This window comes from Myotis brandtii, unplaced genomic scaffold (assembly GCF_000412655.1).
Source record: "Myotis brandtii unplaced genomic scaffold, ASM41265v1 scaffold383, whole genome shotgun sequence".
Taxonomy (NCBI): domain Eukaryota; kingdom Metazoa; phylum Chordata; class Mammalia; order Chiroptera; family Vespertilionidae; genus Myotis; species Myotis brandtii.
This window is the reverse complement of record NW_005364711.1, coordinates 1,226,673-1,239,308: the sequence shown is the minus strand read 5'-3', so window position 1 is coordinate 1,239,308 and position 12,636 is coordinate 1,226,673.

The window sequence follows — 12,636 nt, the reverse complement described above, 5'->3', positions numbered from 1 at the left end:
ACAGAGATAGAAAATGAGATTAGAGTCAATAGGGGCCAGACCATGCAGTACATCACAGTCCATGATGAGAATTTTAGATATTACTTTAAGTGTGCTGAGAACCCAATGGAGAATTGTGAACAGTAGAGTACCATATTAAAAAGCTCTGCAAAATCTGGTAGTCCACCCCACACACACACAAAAATGAAATTAAAAAGCTTAACTTTGTTTAACTCTGCATTTTCCAAATTCATTTGACAATGACTGGGACTATTTTTGGCATGGCAGTTACTAAAAACCCACAGAAAACATACTTTAGGATATGATACCCTAGAACAATGCTTTTCAAACTTTAATGTGCATGAGAATCACTTGGAGAGCCTGCTAATAAAACAGATTCCTGGAGCCCCACTCCAGAGATGCTGAGTCAGAAGGTCTGGGAAAGGGACGGGACAATGTACATTTCTATCAAGCTCTCAGCTGACACTGATGCTGCCAGTCCATGCACCACACTTGAAGTAGTGCTGCCTAGAACACAGAGGGAAAGACATTTTAGGAATTTACAGAACTAGGGATGTGGTTAGCATAGTAACAGAATCCAACAGTTCTTATCTCTTTGACCTGCCTTACTTAATACTAAAAGCAATGTAAGACCATCAAATACTATTTTTCCCCTATGAAAACCAGGTCACCAATCAAAGCCCGAGTCTCAATAGTTCCTAACTTTAATATGTTTCTTCCTATAGTAAAACATACCTTCTTGCCCTCCTGGTCCTCCTTTATTATCATATCATTGGTGATCCAGCTGATTAATGAGCACAACGTAAGCTTCCAGGAAAGACCACTTGGTTGGCCTTGGTTCCATTGGCATACACTATTCTATTAGTGTTTTCTACAGATCAGGAGGAAATGTTGGCAGTAACAGGAAATTAATGCACCCTAGTACAATGCTTACTGTACTTCAGCACCACCAGCAACAATTTTTAAAATATTGCTGGGCCTTAGTAAGAATCTTATCCCCAAGTAATCAGAGCTTCCCCAGAGATAGATTATCACAGCCCACTAAGCATTAATATCATCTTCTATAGCAACTTCTAAGAACTTGCTATAGTGGGCCTAAGCCCTTCTAAGAAAAATGCTAAGCAATTTTTACTTGTTTCTTAGAAGTAGGAACTCCTTTCTTCCTTAGATAGGTCCAAAGTAAAAGGTCAACACATACACTAAGCATTTCTGAGAAAGAGAAGGTTATTGGAAATTCAATCAGAACTCAGAAAACTGTATTGACAACATGGGAAATTCAAACAAAGCCTGAAAAGGTGAAAATTATGGGCATATGTAAATTATAACAGAATAAAGCATTACACTATATCTCATTTTGACTAGTGTAAGCCATCCCTGCCCCGATGGAAGTATTTGAGATTTGGCAGACTGACCATGTTTCTGCCAGTGGCCTTAGTGAATCATAAATAACTTGCTAACCAGCTATGGAAAACTGCATCTGGGCCTATTCCAGCACTAAATAGATCTAGCAAGGACAAAACAATAAAGAGCTTAGCCCTCTGCGTCCTGGAGTAAAGACTAGGCTAGGGCAGACCCATAAAGTATTTCTCCACAGTTAATTGTGGGGGAAAGAGATTGTTACATAGGATGTTGTGAGATCTCTGTGAGCAGGGCTGAGCTGAGGCAACCAAGTACACAGTTCAGACCTACTCCCCCTCCATAGCCTGAGGGCTGACACTCCCCCATCCTTCGGATAAAAGCAGGATAGCACTCCTCTGCAGTAATAAAGCATGTGCTGGGGGCTGACAAAGGTCACTATTTATACTGTTCCAGAAACAAAAGGAAAAGGAGTATCATGAGCCCTTAGAAACTCTGTCCAGGGATGTGGCCTCTTGAGAATTTGCCTTGCCTGCACTAAGGAGGTTGCCCTGCCTTGACCCTGTGAGCAGTCAATATTGACAGCAGCCCTATGATGAGGAAAGCTAATTTTTATTGATTTCCTTGGGTCTATGATTCATACTGATTGGACTAACAAGATTAAAAAACTGGGGGATTTCTTTTTTTTAATTTGAAGCCTGGTGTGTATTTTGTACTTCAGTGCTTGGCTACTTCCTTCATTCAATAAATATTTACTGAGTTTCCACTATGCCAAGTCCTATGCCGGGGCTGGACGTAAGGACATTAGTAGGACACAATCTGCCTATCAGAAGCCTAGAGTCCAGTAGAGGCTACAGACATCTACACCAACAGTCCCAATACAATGAAAGCACTGTTGTAAGAGATAGGCTGTTGAATTTCAGAGGAAAGATACCTAATCCTTTCTTAGAGAGATAACATATGAACTAGGCCTTGAAAGATAAACAAATATCCAGAAAATGAAAGAAAAGGCAGAGCAGAAAAAGAAAGTCACTTAAAGCAGAAGGAACAGCATGCACAAAGGCTTGGAGACCTGGGAAAATGGAGCCCAAATAAGTATATTATTAGTAGCTCATTGTGACAGATGCTTAAGGCATCTGAAGAGTGACAGGAGATGAAACTAAAAATTTTAAAGGTCCAAATCACCAAGAGCTACTTATGCCATCCTAAAGATGTTAGACTTTATCCAATAGGCAATGGGAAGTCATTAAAAGATTTAAGAAAAGAAATAATATTATTTTATTGGTTTTTAGCAGTTCTGTGAAGGATGGATTGCAAGAGAACCAAAACACACACACAAAGAGCTGAGACTAGAGGCAATGAGACAGTTAAGAGAGTGGAGTTGTCCATGTGGACAATGATAAGAACCCACACCAAGGTTGCCACAATAGGGGTGTAGAAGGGAAAGCAGAGGCAAGAGGATTTTAGGAGTTAAAATCAATAGGACTTTGTGATTGATTTAATGTGGTGGAAGAGCAAGATGGAGGAGCCAGAGAGTCTGAATAGGGTGCTGAGATGGATAATGTTGCCATCTACCAAAATAGGAATTATGAGGGGAGGAACAGGTTTGGGGGAAGGGAAAGATGATGAGTTCAGTTTGACAAATGATGAGTTTTGAGGTGCCTGTGGGATATCCAGGCATTGAGCCTAATGGAATCCAGGCCACAGGCTTACAAGAAATGGCACAGCCTCAACCCTCATTCCTGATGCCCATTTTTCATGATTTAGAATACCATTCCTGAATTTCAACTGTCAACTCATTTACTACCAGGAATCGTTAGAGGGTCATCTTGTGCCCAAGTTCTTTCTGACATCTTGGCAAAGAATCATGGAACTAAAAGTGACCCCGGGAGGTAATTTTTCAGCCTCCAAACTAGGCTGTATGACCCAGACTGATTAGAACTTTACTGAGTTAGAGATCTTTAGGGAGAATATTCTCATCTCAATCCTGTTCTAATACTCTGACTACTCAATGTCTCATTCTTCCTGGAAGGATGGGATAGGGGTGTGAATAAACATTTATTTTGTATCTTATATGTGCCACATATTGTGCTGGACTACACACACACACACACACACACACACACACACACTATATTACTTAATCCTAGGGAGGCATTATTATCCCTGACTTAGATATGAGAAAACGGAGGCTCCCAGAAGTTACCTGCCCATGATCATGCAGGTAGTGAGTGGCAGAACAATGATTCAAACCCAGTTCTGTCTGATACCTAAGCCTGAGTACTTTTCACTCTACTATACTCCAATCTGGCTTCCAGTATTGGTGCCAACTGCATTTTATAGTCTGTCACTATCTTATATCGAGAAAAGACAGAGACAACACCACAGAAAATGAGTCTTACTTTGTAAATTACTAACAAATTAGTAATGTGGCCCAGATAATGCATTATTTACCCTTATACCATTTTGTCTGTAAAATGCATGTGATTCACATTAGAAAATAATTAGAAGCTTCCAGTCTATCTTCCCCTCCTCAGTGATGGCTACCAAATGTATCATTGCTAAACCACAAAAGACTATGTTAAAGTAATATTTGTTAAAGTAACATTAAAGGCTCTGGATAAAAACCACTAGAGCAGGAAAGTGCAGCGTTGTAGTTGAAATGTCCTCATAGGTCACTGTGGTGAGTGACACGGGTGGTGTGGGCACTCTGAGACCACCCATTGATCCAAGACTCCTACCACAAGGAGACACAAGAGAAAATTGTGGTCACCCTAGTGTTTTAGAATTTAGATGAAACTGATAGTGCTTCTTTTAAATTAATTCTTCAGTCCCTCTCCCTATCTTCCAAGTCACATTTTAGAAAGAAGGGAAAAGAGATTTTTTTTAACAACTTGGTTTGAAAAGGCAGCCTGTGAGACACCTCACTTTCTTCACTCTCCAGCCAATGAGAGGGCATCTGTCAAGTACTAACAAGATGTAATCCCTCCTTGAAAGGTATAAAGAGACATTCAGGGAGCTACAAGTGTCAAGAGTAAGCTACAAAATAACGGTGACTCCTGGAATACATCTTTTAAAACAGGAAAATCAAGAGCACAGTGAGAAAAGAGAACAGAGGGAAAGAGGAAAGGTCTGCCCTCTTCAGATCAGTACATTTTTTGTTATTATTCAGTCAATAATCATTAATTGAGAAGCTATAATGTTCCAGGTTTTGAGGAAATAAAAATTAATAGGAGGCATGGTTCTTGCCCTCAAAGCAATTTAATACCAAGGCAGTCAAGTAAACACATAATTACAATACAGCAGGATAAGTGTCCTGATAGATTTGGAAACTAGTGCCCTAGGAGCACAAAAGAGAAAGAAATTGTGTTTGGAGGGGAAGAGGTGTCAGTGAAGATTTCACTGAGAAGACATTCAAGTATCAGATGAAGCTGACCCCGAGGTACTTAGAGTAGGGTATTTGAGGACAAGGAAAAGGCATGTTTAAAAGCATATAAGTATAAAAGGACTTACATAAGTTCAGCTTGGGTCAATGTGAGTGGAAGTGGAAGATGGAGAGTGGTGCAAAACGAAAGATTGAAGATAAATTCAAATCCTAGATCGAAAGGAACTTTCCTTATGGCAATTAGATGTTTAGATTTGATCCTGAAGTCAAGAGGGAGCTCTGTGGCCATTAAGCTGGGAAAACTAGATCATTTGGGAAGAGCTCAATAGTTGGTTATTTACTAAGAGGCTATATGAAATCAGTTCTTCTGTGTGTAAGGCAAGGAAGTACTAGAGTAGAGGAAGTAGGAAGGAAGGATCTGACACTAGAGAGAAAAATCAACCCCCCAAAATTGAGACTACCTGAGTAAGAAATACCTCCTTGAAATGTGCACAGCTGGAGTTAAAATGGGCCACTGAAGCCCTCGCCCCATTCTCCTCCACTTCCACCTGAGGAAATACAAACAGAGCAGGCTACCCTCACACCTACCTGAGATTCACTCTAAGAGGAAATCAAGCAAGGAAGCAGGCAACTGTAAGAAGGGAAATGTAGGGTCCTAGAGATTTCTCAACAAGCAGAGAAGTAGGGCTTCCTCACTGAGGTGCAGAGATGACCAGATGCCCCATTTTAAGGTCCTGTGATTTTTAGCTTCCTTATTAAGTCTCATAAATCAACAGTGTAGAGGCCCAAAGGAAGTAATTAGATCTTCTTCCTAAACTTCCTCACCGAAAGCCAGAATGAAAATGTTTCCACCTATTTGTTGCATTATAACAACCCTATTTCCAAAGCATGGAACATATTGATATAGGTCAGAAGTACAGAGTGAGGTTTCTAGAGAGTGAGTCTCCAAATTCAACAACGGCCAGGAAGACACTGGTACTACACTATCTGAATCAGGATGCGTTCCTCATTCCACTGCCATCTAAAATGGTTACAAGATCATAGCCAGTCAGAGAAGTATGGAGAATCTGACCATCTCAGGCTGTCTGCACCAGGCTGAGTCCCACACTCCTGTCTCCCTCCTCCATGATGGAGATGAAGGTTAGACTGTTGACCCTGGCCTCTGGCCCGCTGTCTTTTGAGGGAGGAAGGCCAAATCTGCTGAAAACAAAAATATGGTCTGTTAAGGCATCCACTCTTATCATCCTTCCAGAGGAGCTGAGGAGCAGAGGGGCAGGAAGAGGATTAAATCCATCATACTAGATCCTTAGGGAACTTTACCAGCCAGGCAAAAGATACCCTGAGATAAACATTTCTCCTATCTTCTGGGACTTCTGGCCTTGGAAAGAAGCATACCAGTACAAAATACATACTGGAAATCAGACATGGGATTCAAAACTAAATTTCCAATTGTTATCTGGCTTTTTTCTTTAAAGTGATAAGCAAACTCATTTCCCCAATATATAAATAATTTATATATGATATATACGTATATATGTGTATATATCTTCAGCCCCAACTTTAGGGGCTGAACATCATAAACTGCAGCTTGAGCCAACCCCATTTCCCCATACCTTTCCAGGACTTGGTAAACCTTAAAAGGGAATACTGTCTGACTAAAACCAGACAACTGGCTCCTTAAGAGCACATTTATAATTTATTTATGGCTTAATATTTTCCACTGATAGGATTAATAAATCATGTTTTCATTCAACTTATTTTCTCTGAGGTATGAATTTCTCTATTTTGATACCAGATCTTAACATGTTTTATTTTGCTTGTCCATTTTCCAGTTCATTTTTGCAGCTACAGAGAGAAATTTATTAGTCTGTATTGCCGCCTTTCTGCTGTTGTGGAGCTGGATTCTCTGAATACCCAACAGTCCCTGAGGGAAGCGATCTCAGACAGCGAGGTTGCAGCTGCCAAACAAAGACACCAGCAAGTTTTAGATTTCATTCAGGTAATAGTTTGTTTCTTCTGAGGTGAAAGGAAGGAAGAAAAGGCAGGGTGGAGGGGATGAGAAACACTCATGAGAAAGAACAGCCATCTGGGCTAATTTAAAGACCACAGTGTGCAAGGAGCCTGTTGATTTGGTGAAAATCCAGAACTCAGGAAAATGTGCATTTTTAAACAAAGGCTTAAGAAAAACCTAGAGTTAAATCACAGTGTTACTAAGAGCTGCATCAGCCACTGTGGCGGGTAGCAGTGGTTTCCCATAGAGAGAGAAAAATCACTGCCACAAGAAGTAGTGATCAGAATATTATTCTTATCTAGTAGCCCACTGACAAATCCAACAGAAACATTGTATTAATTAACTCTTACCCCACAGAAAAAGAGAAAATGATCCGCTAGTTTATGTTAACCCAAATCACATTGGACTTAAGATTCCTTGTGCTTTGAACTTCTTTCTCACAGCATTTTGACACTTTCTTTGACACTTTAATGTGTAGCTACAGAGGTTAGAAAAATGTATTCCCTGTCCATGGTCTTGTCTGGAAAGACCTTACAGTAACCATCTCAGGGTCTTGTGGTAGAGGTATTAACTAGTCATCAAGAAAATGTGAATCTGGTCTGACATTGCCTCTAAATCCCTTGGACAAATCTTACTATCTTTCTGCCGATAATTACCCAATACACAAAATGAGTACAATAGCAATAGCTCTGTGATAAATATCACTATGATAAATATTTATTGAACATCCAGTTGTCAGGCACTGTAAGGGAAATATAAAGTTAAATTAGGCATGGTCCCTAACCTTTGAGAGTTTGAAATTCATTAGGGGAGACAAGAAATGTGTATAAATACAATTGTAAAATGAGTTAGGTGCCAAAAGAGAAATTTTTAAAAAACTGTATCAACACAAAGAAGTAAAAATGAACTTACTCTTGTGGGTATAAGAAAGGTTACCATAGAGCATGTAACTGATATCTGAGATCTGAACTGGGCCTAGGGAGATAGGCTAAACTATCATGAGGAGAAACAGACTTTGGCGGATGGGGGAATCCAAAGAAAAATTATAAACAAACAAGGCAGAAAGTATAGAAAAAATAGTACTTGGGAATGATGAGTAGTCAAGATAAGTTGGGGCATAAATTGAGTGAAGGGTGGTAGTAAGAAACTGGGAAAGAATAAAAGTAGCAATGAGATCAGATTACAAGGGTTTTAATAAAAGCCAGGGTAAGAAATTTGCACTTTATTCTGCAGACAGTAGGGACCTGGCCAAAGTTTTGGAGAAGGTAAATTATAGGTTCTCATAGATGTTTAGTATAGATTCAAGCAGGGCAGGATAGTCCTCCTGTGCACAGGGGTGTGGCCATACTGGCTGTTTACAGTAAGCACCCATTCTCAATGACCATGCTCACTACATAATTTGCATATCATTCCTGGATTTAAGGAGAAGACTAAGTGCAGGGAAACCACTTACAAAGCTATTAGAACCATCCAGCGAGAAATAATGGCGACCTAAGATGAGAAAATACTATGAACTGGGCAAATAAATTTCTCTAACTCCCAACCTCATCTGTAAAACAGGGATGATAACAACAACAATAGCTCATGTTACTGAGAGAATTCAACAAGATAATCATGTAAAGCACTCAGCAAAATGCCTGCACATAAGTACAGTGGGGCCTTGACTTAGGAGTTTAATTCGTTCAGAGACCGAGCTCGTTAAGGAGCTCGTTAAGGAGCTTGTTAACTCAAATTACTCTATCAACTCAATGCAAAAAATCCGCGGAGAGACAGCTGGTATCTCAAAAAACTCGTTAGTCGGGACACTCGTAAGTCAAGGCCCCACTGTATGTAATAACTTACATATTCATTTATTCACTCATTAATAAGAAGTGAAAATGCTTTGAAATATGAATATGCAAGACCTGGAATTTATTAAGTACTCAGGAAGAAGATATTGTAATATACTTGCAAAGTGGTAAGCAGGCAAATCCTATCCAAGTTCTCTCATCCTGTAAATGAGATATCTCAGGTGACCTTTCAAACTAAAGAAATAAACCTTTTAGGAAGTTACTTGTTCTCTTGACCTGGGAATGTACCATTTAAAAAAATCAAAACATTTACATCATTTATTTTTTCCAGTAAAAGTGGAACACAGACAGGGGTGGGGGTGGGGGTGGGAGAGAAAAGGAAGAATGAAGCATAAGGACAATATGAAAGACTGGCTTATTTTTTTTAACCTAATATAAGAGACAGTGGAACAGAGTAAGAATAATGACCAGAAGTCAATCAACATACATTTTTAGTCTGGAATCTTCTGATAAACCTTGGAGTATGGAACAATTCATTTGATCTCCAGGGTCTTCAATTTCCTCACATGTAAAATGAAAGGATTGGACTAGATCAGCAGTCACCTACCCATGGTCCGTGAGGTCCAAAAGGTTGGCGACTGCTGGACTAGATGACTTCTAAGAGCCTGGTTGACTCTAACATTTCATAGCTTCTTTAACCACCATAGATATTTTTAGAGAAGCATATTTTAACCATGCCTTAGGTTCGGTTTCTGCTTTATTCCACGTTAAGCCTCCCTGAATTCAGTCGGTTCATCCAATAAGAAGGCTGAATTTTTCCAGGCTGTCACATTCTCAAACCCCTCCAGGAGTTCCCCACCGCAGTCTTACTCCCTGATGCTACCACCCTTGCTCCTTTCTTCGTCACCCAGATTTGGGCTCCACTGCCTTTTTCTCCTTCCCTTTCACTGCACCATTAAGTGGGATGGATAAAGGCAGGCCAGGCCAGGAATTCTTCAAAGTTCTAGCCTGCTCTGGTCTCCCAAAGCAGGTAACCTGAGAGCCCCTCTACATACTCCTTCCACCCAGCCAGGTACACATAGACGTGGATAAAAGCCAATTTCCAAAGGGTTCAAAAAACCACTTCTTGGCCAGGATAAAACCAGACCACCTCTCTGCACCCTTAGCCTTCCGTGCGATGCCTTGTTCCACATAGCATGGATACCTTCACTGGCGGAAGACAATGTGATATTACCTACCCCCTTATCTATTTGGGGCTTCTCAGTCTCTCGCTCAGAATGAAAACCAGCTGTAGCCACTCACCCATTGGCATTAACAGCTCAGCCCACCACACACGATAACTTGCAGAGGCAACCGCCAGCCACGAGAGCATTTGTATGATTCCAGATCTAAGACAGTGTTGAAGTTACTACACAAACCAAACATTGTAAAGAGCAAGGGAGTCTATGTAAATACAGTGAGGAAAAGAAGCCAAGGAGTGTGGCCAAAAAGGGGGAGGGCTAGACCAGGGAGGTGCAGAAAATCATAGATAAGGTAGACAGGCTTTATAGACAGCACATGCAGCAGAAATGTCAAAGTGCAGAGACTTGGAGTTCAGCGTAGTTTGAGCTGCTAAAGCCTAAAGGGCAATTATGCTATAATTTATATACTGTAATGCTTCAAATGCTCCTAAGCTGTAATAGAAACACAGCTCATTAAATATAGCCAATCTATCATCCCCTCAAGCACCTTGTAACTGTGCTCTAAGAAAACCAATCACCTTTACATTTTAATAAAAATATTATCTTGCCTGAGTACAGAGAAAGGGGTGTAATTCATGGGATGAAAACCAAAAATTTTAAAAGGCAGGGTGAGAAATGGATGCAGAACTTTTAACCAATAGACCTAGGGAGTTCATGGTCTTTCTTTTAAAAACATGTCAGCAAGTCTTTAGAAGCTGAATTTGGACCTTAAAATCAGGGGGATTATGTTGTCAGTTATTTTTAGATCAACAGTATAAGGTAAAATGGGTGAAAATTGTACTTCTTTTAAAGCTACTTAGCTAAGTCTGTAAAATTCAGTCCACAGGTTTCTCTGTACCTATGCTTTTAATTTTTCTTCAGTTAATACCTCTTCACTTCATCACTGAGAATATTTAAGAAATAAACATTGTTTCTACACATAATTTTAAAATTTTTTCTACACTAAATCTCACTATCCATCCTCAGCAATAGGCAAAAACAATCTTATCCAAAGAAAACAAGTAGTTACTATTAATAATTGTAATTAGTTCCCCGTGGCTGCTGTAACAAATTCTCACAAACAGGGTGGCTTAAAATGAGAGAAACTTATTGTCACCATTCTGGAGGCCAGAAATCTGAAATCAAGGTGTTGATAGGGCCACACGTCCTAGGTAGGCTCTACAGGACAATCTGCTCTCTGCTTCTCCCAGCTTCTTGACTTGTGGCCACATCACTTCAACCTCTGCTTGGGTAGCCACACTGCCTCCTCCTCTTCTGTCTGCCAAATCTCCCTCTGCCTCACTCTTATAGGAATGTCTTTATGAGGACATCTATCATTGGAATTAGGTCCCACCCAGATAATCCAGGATAAACTCATCCTCTCAAAATCCTTAACTTAATCAATCACATCTTTTGCCATATAAGGTAATTTTTACTCCTTTTATCATCCTATATAATAAAAAGCTAATACGCAAATTGACCGAACGGCAGAACGACTGTTCGCTATGATGCACACTGACCTCTAGGGGCAGACGCTCAATGCAGGAGCTGCCCTCTGGTGGTCACTGCACTCCCACAGGGGAGCACCGCTCAGCCAGAAGCCGGGCGCATGGCTGGCTAGTGCAGCAGCGGTGGCAGGAGTCTCCCCTGCCTCCGCAGCAGCGCTAAGGATGTCTGACTGAAAGCTTAGGCCCACTCTCCATGGGGAATGGGCCTAAGCCATCAGTCGGACATCCCCCGAGGGCTCCTGGATTGTGAGAGGGCACAGGCCAGGCTGAGGGACTCCCCTGAGTGCACAAATTTCATGCACCAGGTCTCTAGTCTACAGCCTATCTAATGAAGAGGGAATATGCTAATTGACCCTCACATCATCAAAGATGGCAGCGCCCACAGCCAATAAGGAGGGAATATGCTATTGACTGCCACACTCTCAAAGATGGTGGTGCCCACAGCCACAAGATGGTGGCGCCCAGTCCTCTCAGCCCCACCAGGGCGGCAGGCACACACCTGAGGGCGGGCCCAGCCTTGCCACACGCCTGCCTCCAGAGTCCCCCAGTCACCTTAGCCCCCCAGCTGCCCAGGGCTGGCCCAAGGCACAGGCAAGCCTTGGATGGCAGCTGCCCACCCACCCAGGGCCGCCCAAGGCTCAGGTAACCAGGGCTGGCTGAGGCTTGCGTTGCTGGCAGTGGCAGCAGCAGAGGTGTGATGCGGCGGCGCCTTGCCCTGATCACCAGGTTGCCTCCCGCCCCTGAGGGCTCCTGGACTGTGAGAGGGAGCAGGCAAGGCTGAGGGACCCCCCCCCCCCCTTCAGTGCATGAATTCTCATGCACCGGGCCATATATATATATCTCCTATCTAATAATAGACAAACATGGTAATTAACCATACCTCCGACATGCTTCCCATTGGCTAATCAGGGCGATAAGCAAATTAACCGCCAACCAAGATGGCGGCCGGCAGCCAGGCAGCTGAAGCGAACAGGAGGCTTGCTTGCTCCAGTGAAGGAGGAAGCCAAGGTTCCCCGCCTGCCGCTGCCGAGCTGCAGTCTAAGAAACAATGTTGCAATTATAGAAGCTAAACAATCCCCATGCTTTCAGCCAGCCAGCCAAGCTGGAGTTGCAACAGTGTTTCAATTATAGAAGGCAAACAAACCAGATACCTGCTTTCAGCAGCCAAGGTCTCAGAGCTGGAGCCGAGCCTCAGAGCTAAAGCTGGCTCTCAGTTCCAGTGACAGCCATAGAAGGTAAATAAATCCCAGAATAAAAAAAAAAAAAGAAAAAAAGGAGAGGTTGGGAGCTTCAGTCACCCGCCAGCCTGAAAATGGCCCTCAGCCCCTCACCCAGACTGGCCAGGCACCCCAGTGGGGACCCCCAC